Source organism: Passer domesticus, chromosome 8 (assembly GCF_036417665.1).
Source record: "Passer domesticus isolate bPasDom1 chromosome 8, bPasDom1.hap1, whole genome shotgun sequence".
Taxonomy (NCBI): domain Eukaryota; kingdom Metazoa; phylum Chordata; class Aves; order Passeriformes; family Passeridae; genus Passer; species Passer domesticus.
Window position 1 is genome coordinate 39,667,384 of NC_087481.1, and position 17,342 is coordinate 39,684,725.

General features: G+C 49.4%; 2 long non-coding RNA genes across 5 annotated transcripts in view; both read left to right on the plus strand.

The window, feature by feature from the left end:
* The window catches only part of LOC135306517 (uncharacterized), a 207,583-nt gene extending 201,758 nt beyond the window's left edge, over positions 1–5,825 (plus strand). Inside the window, exon 4 of the long non-coding RNA XR_010367321.1 lies at positions 5,776–5,825. This is a non-coding gene — a long non-coding RNA (uncharacterized LOC135306517). The remainder of the gene's footprint in view (positions 1–5,775) is intronic.
* A 7,658-nt stretch (positions 5,826–13,483) lies between these two features.
* LOC135306516 (uncharacterized) overlaps positions 13,484–17,342 on the plus strand; it is a 66,070-nt gene continuing 62,211 nt past the window's right edge. For all 4 annotated transcript variants that reach the window (XR_010367311.1, XR_010367309.1, XR_010367312.1 and 1 more), the window contains exons 1-2: positions 13,484–13,602; positions 14,078–14,158. This is a non-coding gene — a long non-coding RNA (uncharacterized LOC135306516). The remainder of the gene's footprint in view (positions 13,603–14,077; positions 14,159–17,342) is intronic.

Here is a 17,342-nt window from a genome sequence, read left to right on the forward strand (position 1 = left end):
CCCCCCCGCCTTACCTGCTCTCCCTGAGCTCTGAGCCATGGCTCCTCTGCCTAATGGCCCGTCTCCCCGGGACGGCTGCAAGCCAGTAGATCCGCCGCGGCCTTTTCTTCGCTTCTCTCCTCCCCGCTTGGGTGTCTTGCTTTCCCCCGCTGACTTTCGAGATCTAGGCGCAACCACCCAAAACTAAACGGTTTAGATAACAACACACACACACACACCAGAGCACCACCACCACCAAAAAAAAAAAAAAAATAGCCAGCCATAGAGAAAGAAACGCCGCTCTACTGAGCCGGGACAGGCTAAAAGGAGGGGAAAATAAATAACAATCAAAGCAAATGCAGTGCTGCTGCTTATAAAATTGGAGAGGGGCTCACCTGCTCCAGTCTACCAGGGCTGTGCAGCCAGGGAGGAAGGGGGCTGGGGGGGTCCCGCGGGGATCCTGCGGGAGGGGGGACAACGCCTGGACTTTGAATCTGCTTCCCCTTGCCCCCCTCCTTCAAGCTGGCTACCTGTAGGGAAGTCTTGTTGCAACAGCAGATTAATTTGTTGTCTTATTACCATAAAAATGTGCTCGGAGAGGGGCTGGCGAGGGAGAGGGGGACGCGGGACAGAGGAGGAACTTCCTCCAAGTTGAAAAGGGAGGCGGTGGGCTCAGGCTGAGGGGGGGAGCGCGCCGGGGACGGGCGGGGAATTGGTCTGGATGGTGGCGCAGCCCACCCGGGAGCTGGCAGCTCTCAGCTCGGGGTCCGGGCACACTCCAGTTGGGGTGGCGGGGGACGGGGATTCCGCCGTTTAGTTTGGAGGCGACAGAAGACAATCCTGTGAAGTCTACCTCTGTAGAGCGCCTAGCTTTCTGCCTCTGAGAGATTATTTATCCGTCGGTCCATCCATCCATCCATCCATCCATCCATCCATCCATCCATCCATCCATCCATCCATCCATCCCTCCACTTATCCGTCCACTCGTCTCTTGTCTTGCTTTTACGATCATGTTTTGGTAAAGGCTTTAGGACTGAAAATAAATAAATAATAAATAGAACAAAGCTCTAAAGAAAAGAAGAAAAATTCCCAGTGCTAAAGACATCACTGAACGAATATTTTTCTTTCTCTCTTTCTACTCCCCCCCTTCTATCTCCCCATTGATTGAAAGTCTCTCTCAGCTCCAACAAGGAGTCCCAGGAAAAATGAACCATTCTGCTATCGATTCTTCATTAAAATTACATTTCTGCATTTGCTAAATTGGTTTTAAAAAGCTTCCCCTGTTATTATTGTCTTGTCAGAGCCGGCGGTGCTGGGCAAACAGTATTTAAAAGCTTGGGACCTCTCCAAGATGAGGCTGTTGGGGGTTATGTGTGTGCATGTGTTTCTTTTTCTAAAGTGTTTAGGAAAATGTTAACAACGCGGACTGGCGAAAAGCACGCCCCAGACAAGTGGAGAATTGTAAAAATAAGGAAGGCGGAGGGAACGCTTTCCTTCATATCACTTAAAAATCATCGATTGCCTCTTCAAGCAAAGAAAAGAAAGTTTCATTTTAAATATTAAAATGGGGCACCAAAAGTCAATAATTGCAGCAACGAGTATTTGCCTCAGACGCCTTCTCCAGCCCGGTCTGCAGCAGCCGCTGGATCTGTCTGGAGTGGCTCCGCACCTCCCTGCAGCCCGAGCCCAGCTCGCAGCCGCGCTGAAACGCTTCCTCGGTGAGATGTTTAAATAAGTCCAGCTAACCCTGACACAGGCACCAGACTCCTCCGACCTTACCCCAACAAACCCCACGGAATCCCCGTCCTCCCTCCCCGGACTGGTGTGGGAGAAACCCAGAAGGGACTCTGGGAGATTTACTCTGAATTCTGCAAATCTCTCTCGAAAGAGCAGGGAAGCAGAAATGTCTTCCTGATGTGTTTATCCCCTAATCAGTTCATTAGTTATAAACAACATGACATTAGAAGTTAGGAGGCAGTTGATATTAATTTTTATTTAACTAGTTGATGTTTAATCCGTCACGCCAGACTGCTTAGAGAGAGCTGCCTGACACAAACCAGTTAGAACTTCATACACCGCGATGATCGGCCGGGCACTGGGACAAACAAACGGCGGCGGGGGGGCGAGGGGCAAGGCAGCAGAAGGGAAGGGAGCAAGGGGGAGAGGGGTAAACCCGTGAAAGAGGGGGAAAAGCAGCAAAAGAGACTGGAAAATTCCCCTTTCCCTGTATGAAATGTTCGTGTGAATCAGCAGAGAAGGGAAAGGTGGGGTGGGGGGCGAAGCATGAAAAATACCGTCAGGAGGCTGAGCGGAGTGGGCCGAGAAGGGCAGGTGCCCATGGCAGCCACCTCTGCGGGCCAGGGGCGGGTCGGCGGGCGGCCCGGGGGCTTGGGGCGGCAGGGCTGGGCTGCCGGGGCTGCAGCCCCTGGGGGGGTCGGGCAGAGCGGGGGGCACCGCCAGCAGAGTCCTCTCTTAATTAAAAGGGGCACAGGTTAATTAGCGCGAGGCTAGCCGAGGGAGAACAGCAGCACATGGCGGGGCCGGGATAAACGGGAACCGGACTTTTCCCGGTTTCCCGGTGTGTAACAGTCCTGTTCCGTGTCAGACCGCGACCCTTAACCTAGGAGCGCAGGTGCTGCTACAGATAAAAGGAGTGAACCACTATGGGTACCTTAATGGACACACGACTCTTCCTACCTTAAAGCTGTGCAAAACTATAATCTAACGAGAGTCTAGAATTGCAGACTTCCCTGTTAAAATTTCTCGTTTCTCCCCTTGCAGCAAACTGGTGCCCCACGAATGGTTATAGTGTACCTGTTTGGCTCTACAGCATCTCTATTTACGTGAATCTCTGCTCTCTACCCCGCCGACACGTTGGACACCCACCCTCGCATTTGCTCCCGAGGGGAGCGCCAAGCATTATCCCAACACCTTCCCCTTCTGTGGCAGGACCCCCGGCGTTTCTTCCCCCCCGTGAGTCCTGCTGTGCGCCTTCAGTTTGCCCTTTCGCTCAGCACTGTTCAGATGTATTAATGCGAGCTGTTATAACTATATCTGCATGTATTTCACAATTAAAACATTTCTTGGCGAACCAGGAAAACCCGAGGCAGCAGCTGGGAGCGTTGCTTGCCCTGGACGCCTGTTCCTCCTTGCGGCAGTAGCCGTGAGACTGAGACTACGGGGAAAGTGTTCTACGACACATATTTTAATATCAGTTTCCATATTAATCAATCACCTCAAACATCTATCTGCTGGATAAAGGAAATAGTTCGCATTCCGAAGAAAATTGCCTGCTTTCCTGCAGTTAATAGTTAACTCCGTAATAGAAAGTTCCCAGGGAAATGCGGAGGCAGAGGGAGCGCGGCTCTCCCTGCTGCCAGCCAGCACCGGCCGCCGCTTCCCCCCGGCCGCTCGTTCCACGGGAAAATCTCCCGGCTCCTCCGCTGCCGGCTCGGGCTCCGGCTGCCTGCTCCTTTTAGCAAGGAAACCAGGAGGGAGTGTTTTAAGGAATAAACTCCTTGATGGGGCTGTGGTGTGCAAAAGGGAGGCTCACAGGCTCTTTTCCCATAGTCCGAGACAGAAAGTGGTGCAACAGGTAATAGGGCAGACACTAGCGACACGGGGAGCAGGGATTTCCAGTGGCGGGGGAAAATTCACACTGCTTGGCTGTTTGGCTTGAGAGCATTGTCAGGAAATGGGCGCCTTTCCCTTCGTCCAACGTCTCCTCTCCCTTTCTCTGAGGCAGGGTGTGCTTTGAGGGGTGGAGGGGATATTAGAAAGACGACCTGTGGAGGAGCGGGCAAGGGAGGCGCAAGGACAGAGGCGAGGCTGGACTCCGGCCGGGGTCTCCGGCACTCGGAGGCTCGTCCGGCCGGCAGCCGTGCGCGGGCAGATCCAGCCCTTTCCCGAGAGTTTCGGGGTGACTTCAGAGGTGCGGGATGTCCGTGCCGCTGCCTCTCTGCCCCGCACTGTTGCGTTAGTGTTGGGCTGACCACCTGGTGCTTTTTCATGGTGATAGCGGAGCGGGGGAGGACAAAGGGAGAGGTGAGAGGAGCAGGGCAAGGAGTGAGCCTCTCCCCTGTTCCGGGGCTGTCCGTAGAGGCTGTGAGATGAGCAGGAGCACTTTGAGCTACCAAAGTTGCAGCGATGCTGCTGGCAGGGGAAAAGGCTGCCTTTCCCGTGGCTGAGCTGGTGTCAGAGCAGTGGAGTGGGAAAGGGTTTGCGACAGCTTTGGGGTGGGTGGGGTGAATGCCCGGGGGCGGTGGGTCAGGGTTGCCGTAGCATGGAACCCTCCCGGGGGGTGCGCAGGGGCTATCGCTGCCTTTCGGGTCCCTCCGGCGGGGTGCCCGGGCTCCGGCGGGGGTGGGAGGGATGGAGCCAGGCTACGTCGGTGCAGGGGCCTCGGCGGGAAGTTGCCGAGCGGGACGTGGCGCAGGGACGAGTGGGCTGGGCGGGCGTGCTCGTGGCGCCCCGGGGCACGAAACCAGGCCGGCTGCGGGAAGCCGGGTCCCCCGCCAAGACCAGGCCGGGAGCTGCGGCACCGGCTCGGGGGCAGCCGGGGGGAGGGTGCCGCTTCCTTGGCTCGGGGCTCCCGACGCCCCAGCGGCAGGGCGGCCCCGGGCCGGCTCCCGGTGGGCGGCCGGGCCGCGCGTCCCGCCAGAGGGGGCAGTGCAGATCGGCGGCACCGGCACCGGCCCCGGCCCGGCCTGGGTGCTGCCCCAGCCCCGGAGCCGGGCACTGCAGAGCCCTCGCTGCCCTGCCGTGACGTTGACATTCAAAAGCGCTCCCCAGAATGTTTCTACGGCCCGGCTGGTGGTCCCCGTTGGAGGGGGCGGCTGGCAAAACCCGGCGGAGTCTCTCGGGGTCGGGGCTACCGCGCCCCCTGCGCGGGGCTGGGGGCAGACGGGTGGCAATGCTCTCCCGAGAGCTGGGGAGACATCGCTATGCATCTCTTATTCCTCCTCCAAGTAGTTAAACACAAGTTTCTATCTCAAGGAAGGGGACCCGGCAGCCAGACGGCCTGCGGGCACCCTGTTAGGGACAGCCTGGGTCCGCAGGGCCGGGAAATCTGGACGGGCAGGGAATCTGGAGAGTCCCAGAGTGGATTAGGTTAGGAATCAGGGAGGTGGACATGTAGGCGGGGGTCTTCCGCTCGCTGTTGCCAGAATTGGAGAAAAGGAAAGGAAAAATGGAAGATCACGTAAAAAACCACGAGAGACTGCGGCAGCAGAGCATGCCCCGTGCCAACGTGCAAAAGAAGGTGAAAATAAAAGATGCATGGAACTAAGTCAGAAGATGGAAATCAGGATGAATGGGTAGACAGAGAGACCGACATTGATCTTTAACAATATTAGGGAAAAAGGTCTGAATAAAGAAGGGAACGTTTAATTTGATGATGAAAGGAGGATGGGTGGATGGATGGATGGATGGATGGATGGATGGATGGATGGATGGATGGATAAATGAACAGAATGGGCGAAAAAATAGAAAATATGAGAAGAGGAAAATAACCTCCCACCTTTCTAGCGTTTGTGGATGGAAAGAAGTGAATGAGGGGGCAGAGGAAGAGAAAGGATTAGAGAGGAAAGGGTAAAAGGAAAATAAGTAAAGAGTAAAGAGATTTTAAGAGCCGTCAAACACTTGGTAGACATGAGAATTAGAACAGAAAAGCTGAAACATTTATGGCAGCCTGTGCCGAGGTGATTTCCCCATTGGCATTTTATGGAGCTCCTAAATCTCAGCTTTACGCTGTTTTGAGCTGTAAGAATTATTTTCCGCCGCACTTTTCTTTTTTAGGTTCACTTCCAGCTTCCATTGCGAGTGCCCCGGAGCAGCTGCCCCCAGAGAAGCGCCTCCCGTCGGGCCGGCGGGCGCTGCTGGCCCCTCCGCAGGCGGGGGACGCGGCCGCTCCCGGCTCCGCAGCCCCGGCCACCCTCGGTAGCCCGGGGGTCCCGGCAGGAGCGGCTCGCCGGTGTGGGCCGGCGTGCAGAAGCAACAGTTCCCGGCACGTCGAGGGAAGGGAAGAGGCTGCTTTTCCCCCGGGCAGGGGAGGGAGCCAGCGGCGGCGCGGCTGGGCTGCCTTGCTCCGCGGCTCTTGCCGAGTGCTGGGAAGGGCTACGGGAACAACAAAAAATAGACCTCGAGGCGCAAGAAGTGAGGAAGCAGTGGTTCTCCCTTCCCAGCCTGTCCTTACACGCCGTCTCCACGTCGGTGGAAAACTCCAAACCTCGGTGGAAAACTCCAACACTCCAGGCACTAGTAATGATAAGAGGAACAATAATGACAACAATGATAATGTGTTTCCGTATATTAAAGCATAGAAAATAAATATCCTCCTATATCCGCTGCCTCCCTGCTCCCCGGATCTCTTGAACGCACTGAGTTTTCAGTATTTTGGATGCTGGAGTAGGTTTGAGAGAGGAACATTGAGTGGAAGAGTAAAATCCGGGGGAGACGTAACTCGTGTGCCTTTCACCTTTTCCCGGGAACACAACCATTGTCCTTGTGACAAGAATCTCTGTTATGGTCTGGGAGCTGTAGAGAAAAGGGAACTTTGCAGGTCTGTCTCCTAACTCTGCTGCAGGCAGCTCCCCCCCCCGCTCCCCTTGCCCCGGCAGCCCCCGGGCTCTCAACCAGTTGATATAAAAGTGTGTGTGAGGGGGATAAAAGTTCCAGTCTCTCATGAGGGGAGAAGGCTGCAGGGGCAGAAGCAAGTTAATTTCCAGCCGATTTCTCATTACTCTTCTTAACGCCTGTAAGGGAGAGAAAATTAGGCACACAGCACACGTTTTGGCCACTTCATAAAAAATGCAGATTTGAGAGATGATGTGAAATGTGCCCTGGAGTCAATGATTAAAGATAGCTGACTACATTTTTTTTTTCTATTTGGAGTTGAGATGAGAAATGCCCCTGAGCTCTGTAGGTCCAGGAAGGGTCCTTTAATAACTGATAAATTGGCCCAAGAACTCCCTCTTCTCCTCTCTCCTTCTGCCCCCCCTCCTCCAGTCCACTCCCCGCCCTATACCCTCCACCGTCACACGTCGTCAGCCGTCAGGGGAGAGATGCAATCCGCTGCTCTTCGCCCGGCGATCAATAGGAATCGCTCTCGGGGGATTATTTCCCGAGCGGTCCATGTGCCTGGACAGGGCCAGGCGTGACAGCCCAGCGAGCGAGTGCGGAGGGGTGCGGCCACTCCTGCCTTGTCCCACTCACTCGTGTCAGTAACTTTCGCTCCCCACCATCCCCTTAGCTTGTCAACTTTGTCTGCGAATGGGCCAAGGGACAAGAGGTTCTGATTCAACAGCATTAAAGATTTGCACTTAAGAATACTCGATGGAAGAGATGGCCATTCTGAAAAGAGGCATTTTCCCATCTGCTTCGAAGGGAGAGAAAGTTAAAGCTAATGGCCACAGGCATCTCTGGCAGTTGTCATCTCTACTCGATTGTCAGAAGCTGAGTCTTCCTCCAAGTTTCCTAAGAAAGTTTTGGCATCGACGGATGTCCGTATAAAGAGGAAGAACTCGCCTCCCCCTGCCACGGCCACTCCTAAGCGGACAAAGAAGCGTTTGCCGAGCCCTGCCAGGGGGAGGTTTAAGAGCACAATGAAGGGAAACTGTCAGGGAGAGCCCTGATCTGTCTCTTCCCTGCCTGGCGTCGGAGCTTACAGAACGCCCGGGCTTCCAGGCTGGCATTGCCGGTAAAAACAGGAGTTAGGAATGCTGAGGGTGGGGCGAAGAAGAGCAGTGCCCTCCAAAAAGGTGCTTCAATTTCTTTCTCAAAAGCATCCTTCCCTGCGGTCCCCATCACAAACTTGAGAGGAAGAAAAAATAGAAAGGGAAGATAAGAGAGAGGGGATGGGGGGATAAAATCAAAGCTTTCCAGCCCGCTGGAAGAAGAAATGTGTATTTCTTTTTTCTAAACACTTCTAATTTTTCAAACCAATTGAAAATAATAAAATGTATAAAGAAAGCAGGGATGCAGTTTTCCAGAGCTCAGCTGCTGAATAACTCCTCATCAGCCGCACCGATTTCTTTGATTAATCCCGAGGTTTGAAGTGGAAGCAGTTCCAGTGTGATACCTTACACGCCAATATGCTTCTGCTTCCCTACTTTGTTAGACTCGTTTATGCGCATTTTTTAACAATAATTTCGACTCCTTTTCCCCTTAATAAATCCATTTTTTGAAGCGGTACCTGCTTTCTAATTGCCCTGAATAAATACCTCTCCCCATCTCCGCTTTCCTAAGTCCAATGACACCCCAGTGGGAAGGAGGTCGCCGGCACCAGGCCGGGGGACCGGACCACCCCAGCTTCTAACAATTTCCTCGTGCTCTTTAGTCAGGAACTTGTAATTGTAATTTTGTGTGCGAAACGGTGCGGACCGACATTCACTGTTTTAATGGGACTTAATGTGACTGTACACGATCCTTTATGCAACCATATATATAACGAGTGCTCTCGTTGCTAGATGTATTGCCAACTCTCAGATTCCCTGTGTAACTATAAGTGTATATGTTATGTTCACAACTGCGCACATATACCCAAAATAGATTCGTCTGTGGAGAGGAATACCTGGCAATATATAAGAGATGTGTAATATAAACCCGAATCTTTATATCAAAATGAAGAGACTTTAATTTATATATATTTTATTGCATATAGCTATTTCTTTTGGAGACAGCTAGGGAGCATTTAGTACGTGGAGAGATGCACCTGTGTGGGGATCTGAACGAGAATGTTCCCTTGTGCTTGCATAGCCTGTGCTCATGAACATATATCACATGTATATCTCTCCCCCCCTCTTCTCCATTTATAAAATATCAGTGTGATGCTTTAGAAAAGCTGTGAGCTCTGTGCAGTTCTTTACCCTTTTGCCAGACGATGCCGTTGTTTATAAAACCGCACTTCTCTGCCAGGCGGCTTGCACTCTCCGTGCTAATTCACACTACCGAGTCATTTATCCAGCTTTCATTTCTCCCTGAATTACCCGTCTCGGAGTCAACCAGAAGCACCAAATTCCTGCCTTTCTGATGAATGGACAATATTGTCTGCTCTTTTCAGGGCGAGAGAAAAATAGCTCGGGCAAACGGGAGCGCAGCCGGGGGTTTCTCGGAGCCGGGTGGGGCCGGTCCCCGCTCTCGGCCGAGCCGTGGGCGAGCCGGGGGTGCTCGGGTGGGAGAGGCAGCGGGGACGGCTCGGCGGGAGCCGGGCTGCCCCGGCACGGGGAGCGGAGCCCGCCGGGGACTGCCCCGCTCCCCGCGCCGTGCCTGCGTGCGGTTTGCTTTTCCTGGGCTGGCTTTGGGCTGCTTCGCAGGAGGCGCTAATTAGAGTGTAACTGCCAGGTCATTGATTTCATGTTACCAGAGTTGTTGTTGTTGTTTGGGTTTTTTTTTTTCTTCTTTTTTTTTCCCCTTTTTTTAATTTTTGTTTTTGTTTTTGTTTTTCCCCCTCACACATGAAATACCAGCCCAGCTCAGAGGCAGTAAGAGCTGGGTTGGGGACAGTCTCAGAGATCCCCCAGACCCACAAAACCCAATTAACCTAACACACGCACACTGCTGGCTTGGGAGTTTCAAGCTCCAGACCCGCGGATCTGTCTGTTTTCCCTTTGTTGCTTTGTTGTAAGTCTGCTTCTGAAGACGATATCTGAATGCAGGGAACATTATCAATGACTTTTAAATAATAACAAAGGGGAAAAAATAAAAAATAATCAGCCCCGCCTCTTCCAGTTTCAATTACTCTAATTAAAAACCCGAAAGGCAATTCCTAGGCAATACCTAATAATAGAATTAGCAATCGGATCCATCATTTCACACGGGGATTTACTTGCAGGGGTTCTCTGCGAGCTCTATTAATAATAATAAAAAATCCTGCTAACCCTCTTTTTAAAATTAATAACTCTGTAATTATAATAATTTTATGTGCCTTTTTATAAGAAGAGGTTAATGTTGCCACAGTCTGGGGATGGGAAGGATGAAGTGAAGCGAAATACTGCTGCTTAAACTGACACCTTCCTATTTTATTAGGAGACATTATTATTATCAGACATCTGCAGGTAGAGAATTAAAATTAAAATCGCTTTCAACAATTCAATACACTTTTTATCAGCCATCTATCTGAAAATCATGAACATTCATCATCGGAGGCATTCTCCCTGAAAACAAGAACCCATTCAAATTTTATACAAATTATCATATTTATCATAGTCTGAAACTCTGGAGTAACATCTCCACAAACTGTCTGCTAACTCCCCAGGGAACTGAATTCCACTCCGCAGTCGCTCAGAGCAATTCTCGCTCCCTCTCCCTCTCTCCCGGCCCTTTCACACTCTCTGCTTCCCGCGACTCCGCAGCCCCCAGAGCAGAGGGAGCGAGGACGCAGAGGGAACGGGCTGGGGGGAGAAGGATGCGGCGACAAACAGCATTAAAATAACACACAACAGGGGGAAATGCCTACCTACTTCTTGCAAGAGAAAGAAGTTTCGCCTGGTGTAGGAGACTCTAAAGATTAAAACTCTCTGCCGGTTTTGGGAGAATGGCATCGATTTATCTTTGAGGTTGATGCCTTTGCATAAGACCATTATTAAGAGCAGAATATTAGTAATAATAATAATAGTAACAATAATAGCAGCAATAGTAATAGTAATAATGATATCTGATCCTTGCCAGTTCGGCGGGGTTTTATTTGATTTTTTTTTTCCTGGGCTTTGGTTGTTTTGGGTTTTGTGCGGTTTTTTGTGGTATTTTGGGGGTTTTTTAGTATGGCTGGTGGGGTTATTTTGTTCGGTTTTTTTTTTTTTTTTTTGTTTGTTTTTAATTTTTTTTCCCCGTGTAGAATCCCATCAGCACAGGGAAAGATATTGGCTGTTATTTGTGTGGGCACTGGGTGCTGGTGACAAATGACACGAATCCCTGCTTCCTGTTTGCGGGTTTGGATGAGACAAATCACTTCCCACGCTTTGCTAATGACATAAAGTTCATCAGTGCTGAATCAGGGGCTGGAGCCGCGCCGGCTGCACGCCTTGGCGCGTCCCCTCCGCAGATGCGCTGCCCGCGCCGCGGGAGCGGCAGCGCGGAGCGGCTCTGCCCCGGCCCCGGCCCCGGGCCCGGCCCCGGCCCCGCGCACCTCAGCACCGCGGAAAAAAAGTAGTTCCAATACAATGTTTGTTAACTAGGTTATCTAGGCTGTAGAAGATTTTAATGTTGAATTTTATAGCTTTACCACGCTCTACCGTCCTTGTGAATATTGTAATATTGCATTTTTTACAAGTTACTCTTCTGTTAATGTTCCAGCTAGTAACTTTTATAATCCTCCTCAATGAAATTTTTTTGTATTCTTCCGCACCGTTAACCTCAATGGCGGCACCTCAGCCCCTGGCAGGAGGCAAAGATGAAATGAATTCCTCTTTAATCAGAAATAATAATAATAAAAACACACACAAGGCTCCCTCTGCCTTTTATTTCAGTTTCCCTTTTCGGGGAGGGGTGATGCCGTGGGAGCCTCCAGCCCCTGTCCCTGCTGTGCTCCTTGGGTGTGCCTCTGGCAGAGCTGGAGGTGCGCCAGGGCTGCTGCTCGCCCAGCCCTGGTCACTTTGGGGACAGGGGATACAGCCTGTCCAGCTCTCGTCCCTCTGTCCCCCACCCCCTCCTTTGCTGCTGTGTTCTGCTGGCAGCCTGGAGGCTGGCTGTGCTGCAGGTGTGAGCAGGAGGCCTTCTCAGGGCTGCCCACAAGAAGGGAAAGTTGGGCACTTATTTTCCCTCTGCTTCCGTATCTCTGTCTGTGGGTTGATTGAGATGCTCTGCAGAGCAGCAGCAGCTTTAGAGCAAGTCCTGCTGGTGTCAGTCAGTCGAGCTCGAGTGGCTCTCTGGTTTCTGTTGACCTCAGCTGGGCTGGAGGTGCCCAGGTCCTAGCTGTTTGTTTTGCTGAGTAGTCTGAGATGCACCTATAAGAGGTACATGTTCAGAAAATGCACTCAGGCTCCAAATGAAACAAATCCCTTTGGATGTAAATAAAGCTGGAAATCACACCTCCCCTCCCCAACCCCACTCCACAAGCTCCCCAACTTCTAGATGCCCTTAAAAATTAATCTGACTTGCAAGCAGAAATGATCATCAACCAGCAGAAAAAGGAATCCTGCAGTAGCAATGAACTGAGTGCCTGTTAGCTGAGGGGCTGCATTTTGAGCAAGGATTGGATACTGTTATTTCCCTTGGTTGCTAGATTTTAAGAACTTGGGCTCAGCCTGAGTCTTGTGTCAATTAAATACGGGAGGGGTTTCTGTATTCAATGCAGGGCATATGTGAGGGCTGCCTCTCAGCCTTACCTACCTGTTAACTTCAGAAGCTGCCCTGAGAGCTCTTGGAATACTGTCCCCAAGCTCACCCTGACAGCAGCTTGTCTCAGTCCTGGAGTCAAGTGATTAAAGCAGCTCTCAGCTTTGATGTATTTTCAGCTAGTATAGTTGTGAGGAGACGCCTAGCTCAAACGTTAGCAATAAAATGAGAAGGATGTAAAGTTTGTAAATTTGTTTGTATCGCAAGCTATAACTGACTCATGACTGATACAGGGTTTGGGGATGACAATGGGAATCTTGCGTATTTTAGGAATCAAAACTTTTTTCTTCTTTAAATACACACAAGATTACTAGCAATTTATGAGTGCAATTTTTCTCTTAGAAGTCTACAGCTGGGTAATCACATAGATTTGTATGTTACTGTTGAAGAATAACCTGAAACCAAAACACACAAATAAAAGACCACTTAATTTAAAAAAATTATTATTCAGCTATACTATTCCCTTTTTAATTTATTTGTTTAAAGCTGAACATGTCCAATAGATGCAAATTTCTCTTAAAAATAAAATGGTGCAGGTAGGTTAGATTGTTTTAACAGAAATGTCATTATTTAGCTAGTAAATACTCTGGTGTCACCTTGGAAGGCAAAGATACAGACTAGTCTTTGCTCTAAAGCCTTAATTTAGGAAAGAATTTTTCTTCAAGGCACCTATCTGAAAACCTTGTGGGATGCCTTTCAGAAATCATTTTCAAAGTTAGCACAGAGCAGACAAGTAGGAAAAACAGATACAGTGTTTCTGTGTTATCGGTGAGAAGTAAAGGCAAAAGTAGGTGGAGGGCACAGAGAAGAAGAGTAGCAGATCTGGGCACCAGGTTATTGCTAATATGGTAAAGAACTATTAAACAAAATGTTTGTCTCCTCAGGCTTGGACAAAATCAAGAGTATGTTTGTTCTTTTCTTGTCTAGAGACCAGCAGGTCACATCAGATTTCCTGAATCCCACAGGGAAGCAGCTCCTCTTAGCAGAAGCACCCTGGCAGTTCTCGGGTGCTCTCTCTTGGGATGTCCATGAAGTGGCTCGGGCTATAGAGCACTCTGTTCTGAGCAGGGCTGGCATGTTAGGCTGCTTGCATCCTACTGGGAAAAGAGAAATGGTGCCAAATATCCCAGTGGACTTTAATGCTCTGACCAGCCTCACCTGTAGCCTCCACACCCTCTGGCCCATGGGCTGGGGCCCAGGAGGTCTATTTAAGCTCAGACCTGGGCTTTGCTTTGTTTATGCAGTAGGTGGATCTGTTTTCCTGACCTTTTGGATAGACTTTGGCCTTGCACTGTAAGTAGCTTATTTCCTGGCTGCCCCCCTCACACACATCTTACAGTTTACCTCCAGTTATGTCTGCTAGCTGTGACTTTTGCATGGTCTTTAGGCCCATGTTGCAGTGTTTTTCCCAGTCCTGTCTGACCCTGTTGATGGAGCCTGCTGGCAGCTCCTGGCAGTGCTTGCTGTGCTCAGGCACTGTGCAATCCTGCCCCACCACTGTGTGCCTGTGCCGGGGCTGCCCTTGGCCCCTGGCTTGTTCTCCCTGAGTGCACAGCCGGTCCTTGGCCCTTGTTCTTCCCTCAAAGATGTCTTTGCTTATCCTACAGAGCTACTGCAGCCCTCTATGCTTTCTCTTGAGTTTTTTTTTTGTTGTTTGTTTTTTTTTTTTGGTTTTTTTTTTTGAGAGTTGATGTTGCAAACAGAGGCCTGAAGGCTCCGTCAAGGGATTACTTGAGGTTCTTGATACTGTTTGTTTTTATCGTGGCAGCAGTCAAGAATTAAAAAGATTACCTAAAAGCCTACACTCCTCAGTGCTTTTCACCATGAGAGCTCAATAAATACTTGAAAGGTAAGAGAGTAATATTTTGTGAAGTGTTGGCACTTAAGATGTGTCCCTCTTCAGTTTTCTGTGAAATCAATATTCAAAACCCTTTCCTAGGATCAGTGAGGGATTCTTGGTCAGACAAAATTTGATGGAGATATTAAGAACATTCACTTTCCTCTTCTCCTTCCCTTTAGAGTTTTGATACTTTTTCAGATCAAAAACCTTTGTAGTCTCTGATTATTCCCTGTAGAGACTTTAAACTTCTTTTTACTACCTCTTCTCCTACTTAACATCTGTGCTAGGACATTTTAATGCCAGTACCTTTCTTTCCTGAAGCTTTTGAGAATACTCCAAGAATGCATTGCAAGATGATTTTCTAATATGACCATGTTTGCTCTTATATGAGCCCTTATGGCCAAAAACCATGTGAAAATTTGCAAGCCTTGACTTAAATTTGGTGTTCCCTTAGTCTGGAGCAGTAGCCCCCATGTGTTTGCTTTGGCATGTGAGACAAAGTTAACTTGAATTTCTTAATTTTAACAACAAAAATACAGCAGAATTTTTCCTCATAATTATTTTCTTTTTCTTTAAACTCACTGCTTCTCTTCTGAAAAACATTTACATGCAGTTTGAAGCTAGCTTATGACTGCTGAAGTGATTTGTAGACAGATCTACTGAAATGTCTTCTGTGCAAGTACTAGCAGTTTTGGACTTAGCACCTCATACTTCTTGAGAGCAGAGCTAGGGAAAAGAGAAGAGAAGACAATTCTGAAACAAGTAAGTTCACACATGCAGTTTTTCTGTTACTAGCAGATCACTGACTGGTGAAGAAAATATACTTTCAAAAAAGTATGAAAAATTCCCATTGGAAAGATCAGTGATGAGCTGGCACCTTTGGAGAGAGGAAAATATTCTATGCAAGTGAGGATTCAAATTCCCATCAGCGATTGTGTTGGTGATGTAAATGTGTGTGTCAGAGACCATGATGTCTTCACCCTGTCCCAGCTGCCTGTGTCAGCTCTTGCACAGATCTGTGCCATCACTCTGCAAAGGCTGGAGAGAGCTGGGTGCCAGCTGAGGAGTCCAGAGAGGAATGCTGTGGGTGTCTGCTGGGAAGCTGGAGGCACAGAGCTGTGCAAGCAGGTACTGCTCACCCAGGCACAGCAGGCCCTGCCACTGTCATCACCTGTTGTGCTGCATGGGAAGGAATTCAGATACTGGCTGTAAGGTCACTGCACAGCTCACTGTGGGCTCCTGAGCCTCACCTGGCACCTGCTACTGCTGTAGTACAAGTAGCAGTGGTGGGCACAGGGAATGGGGCAGAATTTTTTTCTCTTATACTGTTTTGAATCTTTAATATCAATTATGGCAACAAATATCTGCAGTTTAGGAGTGCTCCATGTGTCTACCCTAGTGATGAACTGCAAAGAGAAAAAAGAGCTTAATCTTTAGTAAAGAGCAACTCTTCTCCTTACAGAAATGTCAGCAATTCATTTCTCAGTGAGGTTGCTTTGCACACACATAAATGAACATGACTTAAAAGTATTTCTTTCTCTAGGTTTGCAGTGTGTTTGCAGACTGTGCAAGCATGTTCAAATATGTATGTTGCATGCATGTCTTGTGTGTGAGTATTAAATTGTCTTAGCACGTCTAAAGGGTGTGGGCTTTGCATGTGGAATCTGTGCTGTGGTGCCTGTGAATGCTTGGGTGGTGAATGAATAGGAGATGGAATGTATCTCTGCAGGAGAAGGCACTGTCACACATGCACACATATTTATATGGATGAAATTGTGCCTGAGGGTGAGGTGAGAAGGTGTGTGAGCCTATGTGACAATGTAAGTTCCTCTGTGTATCCTCAAACACGTGGTGGATGCCCATATGCAGGCAGCCTGGGGATTCTCACATGTGAACACATGTGCAGGTGTCTGAGTCATGAGTGGGAACGTGTGGGGCACATGTGAATGTGAGCCTGCACATGGGAGAACAGGATATGTGGGTAAGGGAGCACCAGCAAGCTGCACATCTCCTCCTTTTGAGTACAGGCAGAAAACTACAGTATGGGGAGGACCTTGGCTGGCATCTGATAGAACTGGGCATGTTTGCAGAAGATGAAGCAGAATAGACAACATGAAAGTTATTTTTGTCTATCAGCTGCAGCTTTATAGAGACATCAACAAGCTCTTGTCTCATGCCAGCTTAATTCCTAGTTAATCAGCAGTCTGCTTGGGCAAAGGAAGGAACTCGCATCAGGGGCTGATGATGAGCCAAACTTCCCAATACTGTTTCGGGAGCCTGCAAGGAGCCCTCAGTATTGCTCTGCCTGCACTTGGCTACATTGCTAACCACTGGGATAACCTCTGGGATAGCTGATGGCTTCGCCAGTTGTGTTCTGGTGGAAACCACTCCTGCACAGGGAGCATGGGTTGGTCCTGTGGTATCCCTCCTCAAGCGGTGAGCAGAAGTTTTTCTTCACTGTCTGTGATTAGATGCCTTATCCTGGAAAGTTTCAAGTGGCCCAAATAATCCCAAGGCTTTAATCCTCTCTCTTGGGGCACTTCCATGCAACCTACAAGTTGCCTTTTGCTTGCTCCATTTCCATTACATTTAGTGAGATCTTCCTCTATTGTAGTGCTCTATAGAAATACTGCTTCTTCCTTCCCTCATTAATGAACAAAAATCCTCTTTTGCTCATGAGCCTTGTATAGTGCAGCTGAGGGCCAGCTCATGGTCTTTTCTAACAGGACTTTCCCATCTGCTTCACCAAAACTCCACATTTCTCCTTTTTTCTTTCTAGCTGGTTTCTCTAATGCCACCAAAGTGGTGTGGGAGGGTATCTGCCTGCTCTGTGACTGGTGTGTGTTTACCACAGACCTATAGCCAAACTAATCAAAGTGCTGATTGCACAGATCCTGGCCACCAGCCTGATGGTTGCTTTCTGGGAGCTACTGCCGTGGTGTTTAAATGTCCTCAGACAGTAACAGGAAATTCTCATCTGTGGCTGGTTGAGATTCAGCCAAACTGGGGTGAAATCATCCCGGGAATGCCTTGAACATTAGTTATTTCAGGTAGGTTCTGTGCATGTCCTTGTCCTGCAGCGCTCCCTATGATGGCAAAGTCATCCAGGGCAAACATTTCTCATTTCTTAATGCTTCCCACAGAAGAAGAATGAAAAAAAAAAAAAAAAAAGACTAAGCTACTATGAATTTCC